This window comes from Haliotis rubra, unplaced genomic scaffold, assembly GCF_003918875.1.
Source record: "Haliotis rubra isolate DU_JTF1 unplaced genomic scaffold, ASM391887v1 Scf272, whole genome shotgun sequence".
Taxonomy (NCBI): Eukaryota; Metazoa; Mollusca; class Gastropoda; order Lepetellida; family Haliotidae; genus Haliotis; species Haliotis rubra.
In genome coordinates, this window is record NW_025766803.1 from 950,855 (window position 1) to 964,701 (window position 13,847).

Sequence of the window (13,847 nt, forward strand, 5' to 3'; positions counted from 1 at the left end):
TCTCTTCTGTGTTTTACGTCTCACGAAAGCAAGAATTCGAAATGAGACAATGCATCTATATTGCTCCTACTGAAATGTATATTATGAAATATTTACACTGCACAAGAGGAACGATTAATTGGAAAAATTACAACCCCACCATATATCCGATTTTAATGCACATGATCATATTAATCAACGACATGTGACATTATCCGTTAAAAGTAATTTCTCGCAAATGCTATATACAGTGTTTAATTTTTCAATTACGTTAAGTTTAGATTTTAACAAGTCGATATTAGCATGGCCATATATCGGTTGCTTTGTTTGTTTAGGTGGTAGCTGTTGCATTAACGTTGGCGTGGAAACTTTGATGTAGTCCATCAACATTCACTTGTCCCGTGAATATTTCTTTTATCGGCCATATAGATGGAATATTGCTGAGTTGCGTAAAACTAAACTCACTCACTCACTCTTGTATCGAACAATAGTCGTGAGAGGGGCGGTGGGGTAGCCTAGTGGTTAAAGCGTTGGCTCGTCACACTGACGATCCGGGTTCGTTCCCCCACAATGTGTGGAGCCCATTGCTGGTGTCCCCCGCCGTGATATTGCTGGGATATTGCTAAAAGCGGCGTAAAACATTACTCACTCGCTTGCTTATAAGTGAGTGAGTGAGTGAGTGAGAGAGTTTAAATTCAAGTCACATCGGCAGTATTTCAGCCATATCGTGACTAATGTTGTGTAAGGCAGTGATTCTTCGTTATGATGGAAATGTAATCGTGACTGGTCAGGTTTTAATATCAGTTCTTATGTGGACCAAATCATTATTTTACATGCGAGAGGGCGGTTGGGTAGCCCAGTGGTTAAAGCGTTCGCTCGTCACGCTGATGACCCGGGTTCGTTCCCCCACATGGGTACAATGTGTGAGGCCCATTTCTGGTGTCCCTGCCGTGATATTGCTGGAATATTGCTAAAAGCGGCAAAACCTTACTTACTCACTTTATTACCTGGGCCCCGTGTCTCGGGAAATCACCGTTCTGACGGACAACTACATGTAATCCGGTCCCAAATTGACGAATATTTATCAATTTTACTAATTATGTTAATTTTATGAAGATGAGGATTTCAGATTTATGAAGATTGTAAGTTAGCAGGCTAGAGTTCCCTACCTTTGTGAAATATCAATTCAGTCCCGATTCCTTTCTATGGCAATATGAATGGCAGATGCTATTTAGCTTCATCAACTTTGGGAAGTTACGATATTTGATAGATCTGTCATATACATGAATAATACAACACAGTTGATTCGTTGGTTTCTTGTTGAACGCCAAACTCAGCAATATGACAGATATTTAGCGGCGGTCTGTAAACAATCGCGTCTGGACCAGAAAATCCAGTGATCAACAGCATGAGCATCGATCTACGCTACTGGGATACGGCGACATGTGTCAACCAAGTCAGCGAGCCTGACCACCCGTTCCCGTTAGTCGCCTCTTGCGACAAGCATGGGTTACTGAAGATCAATTCTAACAACTTTGGGGTGGGTGGGTGTGTGTATGTGGGGTTGGGGGCAATTGTATTGAGTATGACTCTACTATTGTATGTATGTATGTGTGTGTGTGTCTGTGGATGTGTGCGTGCTGGTGTGTGTGTGCGCGTGTGTGTGAGGTATGTGTGTGTGTGTGCTATGTGGGTATGTTCGCGTGCGTGTGGGTATATATGTAGGTGTGTTCATCTATGCATGTATGTATCTGTCTGTATGTATGTACGTACGTACAATTTTAAAACTATTTTATCCATGTTTATATTTTAAATATATATACACATATATTCAAGTAATCTAGTGTCTTGTAGGCCAATTGGCCGGGTGCTGTTTTTAATGTATTATTATCATGACCATAAATTCTGTAACACGGCATGTGGCACTTAAATAAAATAATTTTCTTCTTCTTCTTCTCTAACACGGATCTTCAAGGGTCCATGTTTATACGAACGTATATATGTATATATACATATGTTTTTATGTCATAAGGAAAGACAAAGTTGTTTTTTTGTGTGTGTGAATGTGCGTGCATGCGCGTGTGAGGGGTGGGGGTTTATGACGTTGTGTGTGTGTGAGAGAGAGAGAGAGAGAGAGAGAGAGAGAGAGAGAGAGAGAGAGAGAGAGAGAGAGAGAGAGAGAGAGAGAGAGAGAGAGAGAGAGAGAGAGAGAACGTCTCACACAACACATCAGTGTATAACATATATTGTATAACAGCTATCGACTTGGTTTATACGAGGTCGCTACATGACTACACACTGAAACATAAACTGTGACATCGGCTATGTGTAAGAGTAAGAGTACTACTACTACTACTACTACTACTACTACTACTACTACTACTACTACTACTACTACTACTACTACGATCGATTTATCGCGTATCTGCCAGTGTAGTGAAGATAGTTTTACTTCGCTATTTTTGATTAAGGTACGGTACTACTTTATACCAAATTGGGGTTTTTTCAGTTTGATAGTGACAAAATAGGAGAGTTTTAGTCACGCTTATCCTTCGTTAACAGTGGTTGTCTCTTCACACACAAACGCAGTCCGCGGTCCACGGTAAGCCAAACCTTGAGGAGTTATCTCCCTTTAATCTACCTTGGGGACCCCATTGGCTACATTAAATGAAACTCGGATGAAGTTAAAATGTATTGTCACGTTGGCAGTATTTAAGCTAGATCAAGTTATACTGTTTTACTATATTATACAAACTGCCATCGAAGGACAGTGTAATAGCTACCAATATATCACAGACTGATGTAAAATTAGCTTTACAACATTAAAACTATTTGACTATTTGTTAAAGATACAATATAAGGTGGGGTGAGGTGAGGTGAAATTGGGTTTTACGTCGTGCTTGAGAATATTTCGCTCATATGACGACGTGCATACGTGTGTATGTGTATGTGCGGCTGCTTGTACTAGCCCAGACTTAAGCTGGTTTTATAGTGCTAGCCCACTGAGATACCATACCGCAGTGAAGCATGAATACCCCACTCAGACACATTATACTGACTCCGAGCCGACCAGTCCTTGATGTACCCATTAATGCCGAGCGCCAGGCAGGGACCAACAAGTAAGATACAATATAAAGTGGCTATAGACATCAGTAACAAAGGTAAGGACACCGTTATGAGGATTTATGATACTTCTGCTACTTCTGCAAGATTCCCCGGATGTACAGCTTTAAACTGGATTTACACCGGATTTACACTGTGTTTAAAAATAAACAAATTTTGTTTCTTTTGATTAAGGTGCGGTACGGTGGGTTTGATACAAAGGCCATCATTAAGAAACAATCATAATTTATACTGGATTAAGTAATTAAAAAGACCAATGATATAGTGCTGAATTGCCCCTGTTCACCCAGCAGGAAATGGGTACCCGGTGGGATAAGTCATATGATTATTAACCTTCTAACACCTCACAGGCAGCTTGGCGTTATTCGGAGTAATAATGCCCATCATGTTGTATGCGCTTAGAGCATGTCCGGGTGGAGATTATAAAAATGTTATTACACTCTACAAACAAAGAAACGCATAGGCCCAAACTAAGGAAATGTATTAAACGTATTTTAGTGTACATAAGTCGAATTAAGCTTGCCTGCAGCGCGTTGGCAAGTTCTGCAAGTGTCTGAGGACGATGGTGACGTTTACGGACGCGCCGATCAAGTTCGTCCCATAGATGCTCGATCGGGTTCAGATCAGGCGATTTGGAAGGCCAGTGACGTTGGCATTGGCGAGATGGGTACCTGTCACACGAGCTGTATGGGGTCGAGCGTTGTCGTGTTCAAACAGCTCCCTCTGGCGGTTAAAACGTGGGAGGAGGTGAGTGAGGTCACAGGATTTGGTCGATGTAGCAATTTGCTTTAAGAATACCTTGAACCACCACTAGCTCTGGATACCGTGTAGGAATTGGCTCCCCACACCATGACGCTTTCTACACCAAATCTGTCCACCTGTCGAACGCAGTTCGGCGCAAAATGTTCGTGTTGACGTCAGTAGAGACTATTAGACAGGTTGTCTCCCATCCCGACGTTGCAGGAGGAAACGCAATTCATCGCTGATCCAAACGCCAGGTTCCATGCCTGTACCCTGTTGCACCACGGGACACGTAGTTCTCGGTGAAGTCGTGTCAGGAAAGGTCCTTCTTTTGGTCGACATGCTCGGATTCCCACTTCTCTCAGACGATTTATGATGGTTTGGTCGGAAATTCTTCGAAGACCAGTCACCAGTCCTGCAGTGTCCGTTGCTGTAGCAAATCGGTGACGTAGGCGAAACACCCGCATGAATCGGTCCTGAGCAGGAGTGGTCACTCTTGGTCTTCTACTTTGGGGACAATCTTGGGTCGAATTGAAGTGGGTATATCGATGTCATAATCGAGATATGGTGCTGTGGTGGACGTTGACGTGTCTTGCAACGGCAGACTGGGACTCCCTTGCTTCCAAACGTCGATATTTCGCTCAGTAGAATACAATCTTCGCAGTTTTGATCTTCGTTTACGTAAAGTTTGTAATGAAATGATGAATTTGGTTTGGCCTTTTATAGATGTCTCTACTCATGTGTCCGACACATTGCACGTGCCACATGTGGAAAACGTTTTCTGCATGCACTTTACACGTATCATTTTCATTTTTCACGACAAACGTTTTCAAACACATTTTGGGAGGCATTTGCTGCAATACACAACAACCACGACATGATTAACGGGATTCAAACATAGGAATTGTCTTAATGACGATTGCTGTCAAAATATATCGAAATGAACTGCTGAAAGTGTCAATGTGTTTCTGTTTTGGAGAGGTTTGCGGGTGTTTGATTCTTCACGAAGCGTCCGTAAAATATCTTTGATTTGGCACTCTCTGCCAGTATCCCGGTTGAGGACACAGAGTCCCAGTGACGTGTAAGCTGAAAACACCTGGACGTATAAAAGTCTATAGTATTGCTCTGTCCATCTGGGTACTTTATGTTCTTTTGATCACATTATTTATCTTAATCTTACTTGGGTAGGACGATGTTAAACCGATTGTTTCATGTGTTAGGAGTAGTGAGATTCGCCAGTAGGATATTTATTACAGATTTAATTACGGGATATATGATCTGGTGTGTTTTTTATTTTTGTCAACTGTTTTAGTTGACAACAGTTTTATAATTGATAGTCAACTATCAAGACAGTAGACAGCCTCCGTGGTGTAGCGGATAGAGTGACTGAATTTAGTTATAATAATACAGTTTATTTGTAGAGCGCTGGACTCCATGCACTAGTGTATGCTCAAAGCACTACAAAATTTGTTTAGCAGGAATATGCTTTCCTGAACAAAAATGTTTTGAGGTTGGACTTTAAAGAATCTAAACAGGTGGCAGTCCTGAGTTGAACAGGAAGATCATTCCACAGTCGAGGGCCAACTGTGCTGGATGGCCTTGTAGCCATAGGTGTTAAGTCTGTATGGTGGCACTTCGAGCTGCTGTGTCCTGTGACCGTAGAACCCTGTTTGGTTTGTAGGGCTGTATCAGGTTGTATATATACGTTGGTGCCTGTCCATAGAAACACTTGTAAGTTAGAGACCAGACTTTGAAATCTATCCTGTATTTCACCGGCAGCCAATGTAGCTCCATCAGAACTGGTGTAATGTGGGATGTCCTTGATGTTCTTGATACAATATGTGCTCCCGTAGAGAAGCACCGCTGATCCCCCACATGAGACTATTTGCATAGTCTAACCTGGACAGAACTAAGGATTGAACAAGAGTCTTTGCTGCACTTGTTGTAATGAGATGCCTTATCTGGCTATACATCTGAGGTGGTAGTAGCAAGTTCTACATGGGCTGCTAACCTGTGCTTCCATTGATAGTTGTGAATCTATCGACACTCCCAGATCTTTCACTGTTCGGGAGAACTTGATTGTTGACTGACCTACAGTAACAGTGTCATGATTCGTCAGTTCAAGTTCACGCTACGTACCAACCAGTAATGCCTCTGTCTTATCTTCATTGAGCTGTAATTGCTCTGTCATCCAGGACTCTATTTGGGTAGTGCAGTTGGTGGTTTTCAGCCGAATTTAGTTTTACGCCACTTTTAGCAATATTCCAGCAATATCACGGCGGGGGACACCAGAAAATCGGCTTCATATATTTTATCCATGTGTGGAATCGAACCCGGGTCTTGGGTGTGACGTGCGAACGCTTTAACCACCAGGCTACCCCCTTCTGTTCGAACGTCTGCGAAAGATCCTTGTTTCGCGTATAGGGGCGGTGGGGTAACCTAGTGGTTAAAGCGTTCGCTCGTCACGCCGAAGACCCGGGTTCGATTCCCCACACGGGTACAATATGTGAAGCCCATTTTTGGTGTCCCCCGCCGTGATATTGCTGGAATATTGCTAAAAGCGACGTAAAACTAAACTCAGTCAGTCTGGTGTACCCCACCGTGATATTGCTGGAACATTGCTTAAAAGCGGCGTAAAACCATACTCAATCACTCACTGTTTCCCGTATACCAAAGTACCTCGAAATATTGTACTTGTTGAAGCCTTGTCCGACAGTGGTCAGTAAGGGATAAAACAAGGCTTGGCCATGACCGAGTCAGGATCAACTTACCGAGCCCAGTAGAGCCGATTGATCACCCTAACAAACATTGTTGCTCGGAGCATCATGTAATCTGAAAACGCCCGCAAAGAGGGTCATCATCTGACCTCGAGCTGGTTTTGTACAACTGGATTCGCTTGACGTATAGATCAAGTGTAATTTCTCCCCTTGATGAGCTTTATTTAGAGATTTCGCCCCTGGCGTCAAGAATACTCCTATTAAAACAACGTCAGCTGTTAGTTATAAGACAGACCTTAAAGGCAAACACTTGACTGTCCAGCTCAATTAGGGGCCATTTCTGGTCTCCCCGCCGTGATATTGCTGGAATGTTGGTAAAAGTGGCGTAAATCTAAACACACTAACTCACTCACTCCAGCTCAATTATGACATGTAATTGGAACCTGTGAGATCAAGGCATATGATTGTTGTTTTATGCTGCACACCGTATCACAGCGACCTGTACACAGTTACGTCGCTACAAATGACTGAAAGCACGAGCAATGAGTCAGACAGACAGACAATACTTTATTACCTTAAAAGGAATTCGTTTTGGTTCACAGAGCTTGACAATAATACAAATGAATAACAACATAAAATATGACATTACTAAAAACATAAAAAGATATAAATATGTGCTTAAATAGAATTAAATGAATTAAAGATGATAACTTGACATTCAACATTTGTTTAAAATTGCAATACTTTGAGGTACAAAAGACGTTCGAGCTCATTTAGTCTTGGTAATTGGCACTGTATAGCGGTGGCCCAAAGGTAAAAGCTTATACTCTAGATTTATAAAATGTGTTGTGTCATTAATGATTTTTTCAGACGTTGAAAGTACTTGCCGCTGATAGAGAAGTGAAAGATTATCGAAAGTGACCCCGGCTATTTTACTAGCTGTATTTACAATTTTGTTAAGTTTTGATTTGTTTTGACTGAAAGAGACTCGAACCAGCACTGAGAAGAAAAAGTGAGTATACTCTGAATAAAAGTGGCATAAAATTACATCATAACAGATTGGGGAACGTTAAAAGATCGTAGTTTACGCATTAGATGGAGGCGTTGTTGACATTTACTATACAGGGCATCTGTGTTGTATTCCACGTTAACCTGCTATCAATAAAAGTTCCAAGGTACTTGTATTCAGTGACTGTCTCAATTGGTTCATCATTAATGAACAAAGGGGGTACTGTTGGGGAGTTAGTTCTGAAATCAATACAGAGTTCTTTTGTCTTTTTCACATTTAAAATCAAATAATTCTTTGTACACCATGATGTGAAATTCTCTATATACTATTCCAAAAAAGAAACGCATAACCCAGAAATCTGTTGCGAAAACGTTGTATTTATAAACATGTATAATTTGTCCACAAATAGACTTTAGTACATGAACTTTTACTTCAGTTTAGAAGAAGGATATATTATCAACACCTTTGTTACATATTTTGACGATTGTTTGAACACAATTGGTAATTAATAGTTTTTTTCAAAATACAAAACGCCTATGCGTTTCTTTTTTGGGATAGTATATTATCTCTGTATCGTCGTTGTGATTCGTAATCATACATCTGACCAACAATGGTTGCATCATCAGCAAATTTCACATTTATACAGTTATTTTCTACGCTAGTGCACTCATTGGTGTATAGAGTGAACAGGACTGGCGACATAACACAACCTTGCGGCACTCCTGTATTGATAACCTTCATGGCCGATACACTGTCTTAACTTTCACACACTGAAATCTTGCATGGAGGAAATCTCCGATCCATCGAATCAGTTGTGAATTCACTCCCATAGTTTGCAGCTTTCTTACCATGATGTGGGGTTGGATCGTGTTGAAGGCTGAAGAGAAGTCAACGAACAGTATTCTAATGTAGGACTTGGGGGTCTCGAGATGCTTTATACGTTGTTGAGAACAGAGAGTGTGGCGTCAACAACTCCGCGCTTGGATCTGTATGCGATCTGCAGAGGGTCTAGTAGATGGTTTACTTCTGTCTTCAGAAACGTCAAAACGATGCGCTCGAGACAATCATAGCAATGGAGGTTAATGCCACTGGCCGATAGTCATTTAGTTCTTGTGGCTTCTCTTCTTTGGAACGGGTAGGATCTCTGACGTTTTCCAAATATTGGGAATGGAGTGACGGCATTGGGTATGGCGACCAGTGGCACCTGACCACCCGATACCCTTTTCAGTCGCTAAAGATAGGCATGATTTCCTAATTCGAGGATAACTTCTACTGAGAACATTTATCAGTAATTTTCCCAATGTTCAGTGTCTGATACTCGCCATTAAGGGTTACAATAAGGACTGACAGACATGGAATGAGTATTCGGTGTCTCAGAGAGTATCCAATAAAATTGACCATCCCTTAAAAGCGGCATATTGTATATCCTTAGGCATGCAGAATGCCATTTAGAAAGTGATGAAATGTAACATATGTTATACTTGGGATTACACTTTCTCAGTGAAGTAAGATTCTAGTACTTGTGTGGGGTTGTGTTAGTCCCATCCGGCAGTCAATCATCTAATCGCCAGCCCTGAAAGACAACGATCTAACCCACTCAGCCACCTATTTAAGACAATGCAATGCGGGTTATAGACAACCAGTAAGGCAGGTCAATATACTAGGCACCATTGGAACTTACAGTCCTTGTTACAAGCATGGACAGATGCCAGATTCACACCATCCCTTTAGGAGCGATGGTTAGCAGTTTTAGTTAAAATTAATATGACAAACTTTTCACTTCTAAAAGAGTGGTAAAATATATATTATAACGTTCTTTGAATGATACGGACTCCACCCAGTAACTTTACAGTACTTCAGCCCCCACAGTAATGAAGACGCATTACTTTGTTAATGACATTTTCAAGCAGTAAACATCAAAACAGTGTTAATTGGCGGAAAAAGCGAAAAATAACCAAGTTATATCCAGAAGAATCCTGAAACCACATCTTGGTTAATTCTGTTAACTTAAGCCCTGGAGAGATCTTTGCAGGAGAACGCACTGGCTAACTGAGATGTACAATGTCCAGGTTCCGGTGCCGATACAGATCTTGATTTGTTGGTGAACGAAACGCCCACTGGGACTCGCACCGGACATACACCTCTCTGAAATACCCTCTGTGTCGGACTTCGGTCAGAGAGGACAAGCACTTAAGGACAGTATTGAATTGCACGAGACTGGATTAATCGTTAGAATTAAATGTCATTGGAATAATGCCAACGGAAATGCTGGGAGGTTTGTATGCGAACAGACAAATATACCCTTGATGCCATGTTAATCTGTCTAAAACTGTTTCAACTTCACCTGGGGAATGACACCGCGATCTCCTTTAAGGTTGCCTCAGTTTGCGTACTGGTGATCTGAGTTTGTTGTTAAAAAAGTTCACTAGATTTTTAAACGATACTTTAATGGCGAATTCAATGTAATTTGTCGCCATAAATGCTATATATTGCAACTGAGTCACGTTATGACTTAACTAATGACAAGACGAGACTTAAAATTATATCTCGCTCATTCCACCGTAAGGAAACATCTGGAATCTCTCCTTCGAATTAGATGCAGTCGACAGGGTAGAAAGAAGTTGTTTTCAATTACAGTTGTGAAAGAAGATTTCATTTCATGCTTCATGAAAGGTGGTAACAAAGCGACACGTCATCGCCAAGATGGCTATGTTCAGTAACAGCTGAGCACCCAGTGGATGGAACAACAATAATCCCACACCACCCAACAGGTTGCAGAGCTGTAGCTGTTCAAAAAGAATGAAAAACCCAGTCTAAGTAAACTTAGGCTCAGTATTATACGTTACACTGCTATACTGAGTCTAACAAAACCTTGTAGAAGGTCGCGTCAGCAAACCTTTTGGACTGACCAATCAGAACACAGCGTACCAAATCGCGAGAGTTAACATTCGCACATACCCTTTGAACCTTTACCTAAAAAACTCGCAATGGAGACCGGACGTTTAATTACACCCAGGGCAAACCGCTTGAAACTTAGAATTGTGTAATCCAAAGAAACTCATTTAATACAATGTGTAAAGCAGCAGGCTAGAGTTTATGACCCGTGAAGATCCGGGTTAGAACTAATCTTCAGTAGCCCATGCTTGTAAGATTCGACTAACGGGATCGGGTGGTCAGGCTCGCTGACTTGCTTAACACATGTCATCGTATCCCAATTGTATAGATCGATGCTCATGCTGTTGATCACTGGGTTGTATATTCCAGACTCGATTATTTACCGCCGCCATATAGCTGGAATATTGCTGAGTGCGGGATTAAAGAACAACCAACCAACCAACCAACCAACCAACCAACCAGCCAATCAACCAACCAAGAGTTTATGGCAATTGCATAACACAATACCATTCAGTCAGCCAAATCTAGCTTGGAATCAAAACGGAAGAAAACATCTGCCTAAACAAACTGGTTATGCCCTGGTTATGCAGGAGACACCCCCTCATAGATCATTACAGGTCCTATATGCGTATCTGCCTCCACTGGCGCATGTCAATACAAAGCGTTAATGGTGGAGTTACAGCTGCCGCCGTATTTTGGATGAGACACTTTACCAGCCCAGAAATAGCTAGTGCGTATGTTCTGTTGCGCTTTCCACTACCAGACATTTACTTGTTTCTAACATACAGTCATTCTCTTCCCACAGAGGTTACTCCTGTCATATCTTCCTACGTAACCTCTGTTCTAATACGGCCCTTTCATGGTGTGAGCGTTCAAGACTCGTGATTGGAGGCAATCAGATTTAGTTGTGCAATCAGCGACGTTGTTTCAAAAGTGATCATTCGCAAGGCCTCGGTAATTTCCGTATACTTCGAGAAAACTAAACCTCTTCCCCTGCGCGATGAGCAAACGTTTCTTCTAGACAGAACTCAGTCATGTTATGGCGGATCAGTGGCGTCTCCATCGCCCTCGTTGACAACGGAGAAGCTAGCCATTAAACGTCTTGTGTGTAACATCAACACAAGTCCCCGGCAGATGGGGGATATTTGTGGCCTCACATTTGCTTGTGTTAGTCAAGTTGAATCTAAGTCGATGTAACAGGTGTTCTGATTGGATAGAAAGAAGGGAGATAATTCGTGTTGCGATCTTTTGCCGCTAGGGGATTTTACGAGAACCGGGAAATATGGCCGTATTAGAACAGAGGTTCGTAGGAAGATATGACAAGTAACCTCTGTGGAAAGAGAATGACATACAGTGGGCAGTGGGGTAACCCATTCGTGCAATGTGTGAAACCAATATCTGGTGTCCCCCGATGAGATATTGCTGGAATATTGCCAATAGAGGCGTAAAACCATACTCACTCACTCACCCTAACATGAAGCTATGATTCATCCCACCATATGGAACGTTCAAACATCGTATTGTCGCCCTTTGGATGAATACAAAATGCGACAATGCGACAAATGGCGTTGACGAACTTTGGTTAATTTTGTCACTTTTGGCTTGTTTTTTGTTAGGGCGAAAACGCGACACTTCCCTTCTAAGTTTCCATATTCAAGTGTTACAAATGTCCCTTTAATGCACATACAGAGTTTCTAGAAGTTATTGCCTCGGCCGCTGTTGCTCTTTTTTGACACATTCTGGCATTGATGGCAGTTTACACGTCCTCCTATTGACTGGAAACAAGGTCGCACCAGAACGGCGATGAACATAACATCAAGCAGATCAGAATTAGATAAAGATCGATACCTCTCTTGCTAACCCGAGGACAGCAGTAAGAGGGTCCGAAGATCCTGTTCCATCCATCTATCAAGGGAAGCTTTCAAGTAAAGGAGGTGTTTTATCGTTTAATAGCTACGTATTTTACAGATTTGTGCATGAAGGCTCCAAGTTACGTCCTAAGTAAACACCCTCAGAGCATAGTCGTTCATGTTATTTAATGCCACTATTTATATGTATGGAAAAATGTATGGACAAAAGTATGGCAAGTTCCCATATTTTCATATTATCAATATTTCACATTTGTCATTAAGGAACAAATCCAAACCTCAATTTGACTTATTATCTGGATAATTTGACACTAAAAGGATAATTAAATGGCACTCTAAACACATACAGGACGAAAAACTGGAATTTATTCACAGACATAATGGCCAATATCCCGATATTCTCTGTATACAAGATTCCATGTACTGTAAAAGGTCCAAATACATCCCGCCTCTTCCCCGCAGTCGTTCCTACGTCGTACCGACATCTACAGACATTACAGCTGGTGGGGCGGTGGGGTAGCTTAATGGTTAAGGCGGTCGCTCATCACGCCGAAGAGCCGGGTTGGATTCCCCACGTGGGTACAATGTGTGAACCCCATTTCTGGTGTCCTTAGTGATATTGCTGGAATATAGCTAAAAGCGGCGTAAAACTAAACTCAGCTGGTGATGGCTTCCTGAAATCATCAGATGGGGACCACAACAAAGTCCCCAACTTCGCCACCGACAAGAATCTCCGCCTACTTGCCAGTGGAAGACAACGGAGACAACAGGCACCTAATTAATTTTGTGACGTTACGTTCGACAAATGTCCATCCATCTTCACGGTTGATTTATGATATATACACATAGAAACACGCGCACAATGAAGCCGGCCTGTTGACCTTTTCTGAATGTCGGTATTATTATAACATATCAAATGAATTGTTATACATATACTGTCTACTCTGTCTCATTTATGACAACGCAGCAGTTTGGTATAAATGTTAACGACCGCAACTAGCATAAAATGACCCAAAGCATGCAGCTATAAAGTTTCATTGCTGCCGACTGGTATATTCTTCATAAATATAAATGAGGATTGTCGTAAATGTGCAAAGATAATATGAAGCATGATGAGTCCTTTTGTGCGTGGGTGTTTTTCGTATTCAGCGTAACCTCCTAGTTTCCTACCCGTGAAGTTCCGGGTTAGAATATTGATCTTCAGTAACCCATGCTTGTCGTAAGAGGCGACTAACGGGATCGTGTGGTCAGGCTCGCTGGCTTGGTTGACACATGTCATCGGTTCCCAATTGCGTAGATCGATGCTCATCATGTTGATCACTGGATTGTCTGGTCCAGACTCGATTATTTACAGACTTCCGCCATATAGCTGGAATATTGCTGAGTGCGGCGTAAAACTAAACTCACTCACTCACTCCTAGTTTCCTAGTTCCCCACCTTGAGGCTGGTTGGTTAGTTGGTTGGGTGGGTGGTTGGATGGTTGGTTTGTTTGTTTGTTGGTTGGTTGTTTAACGC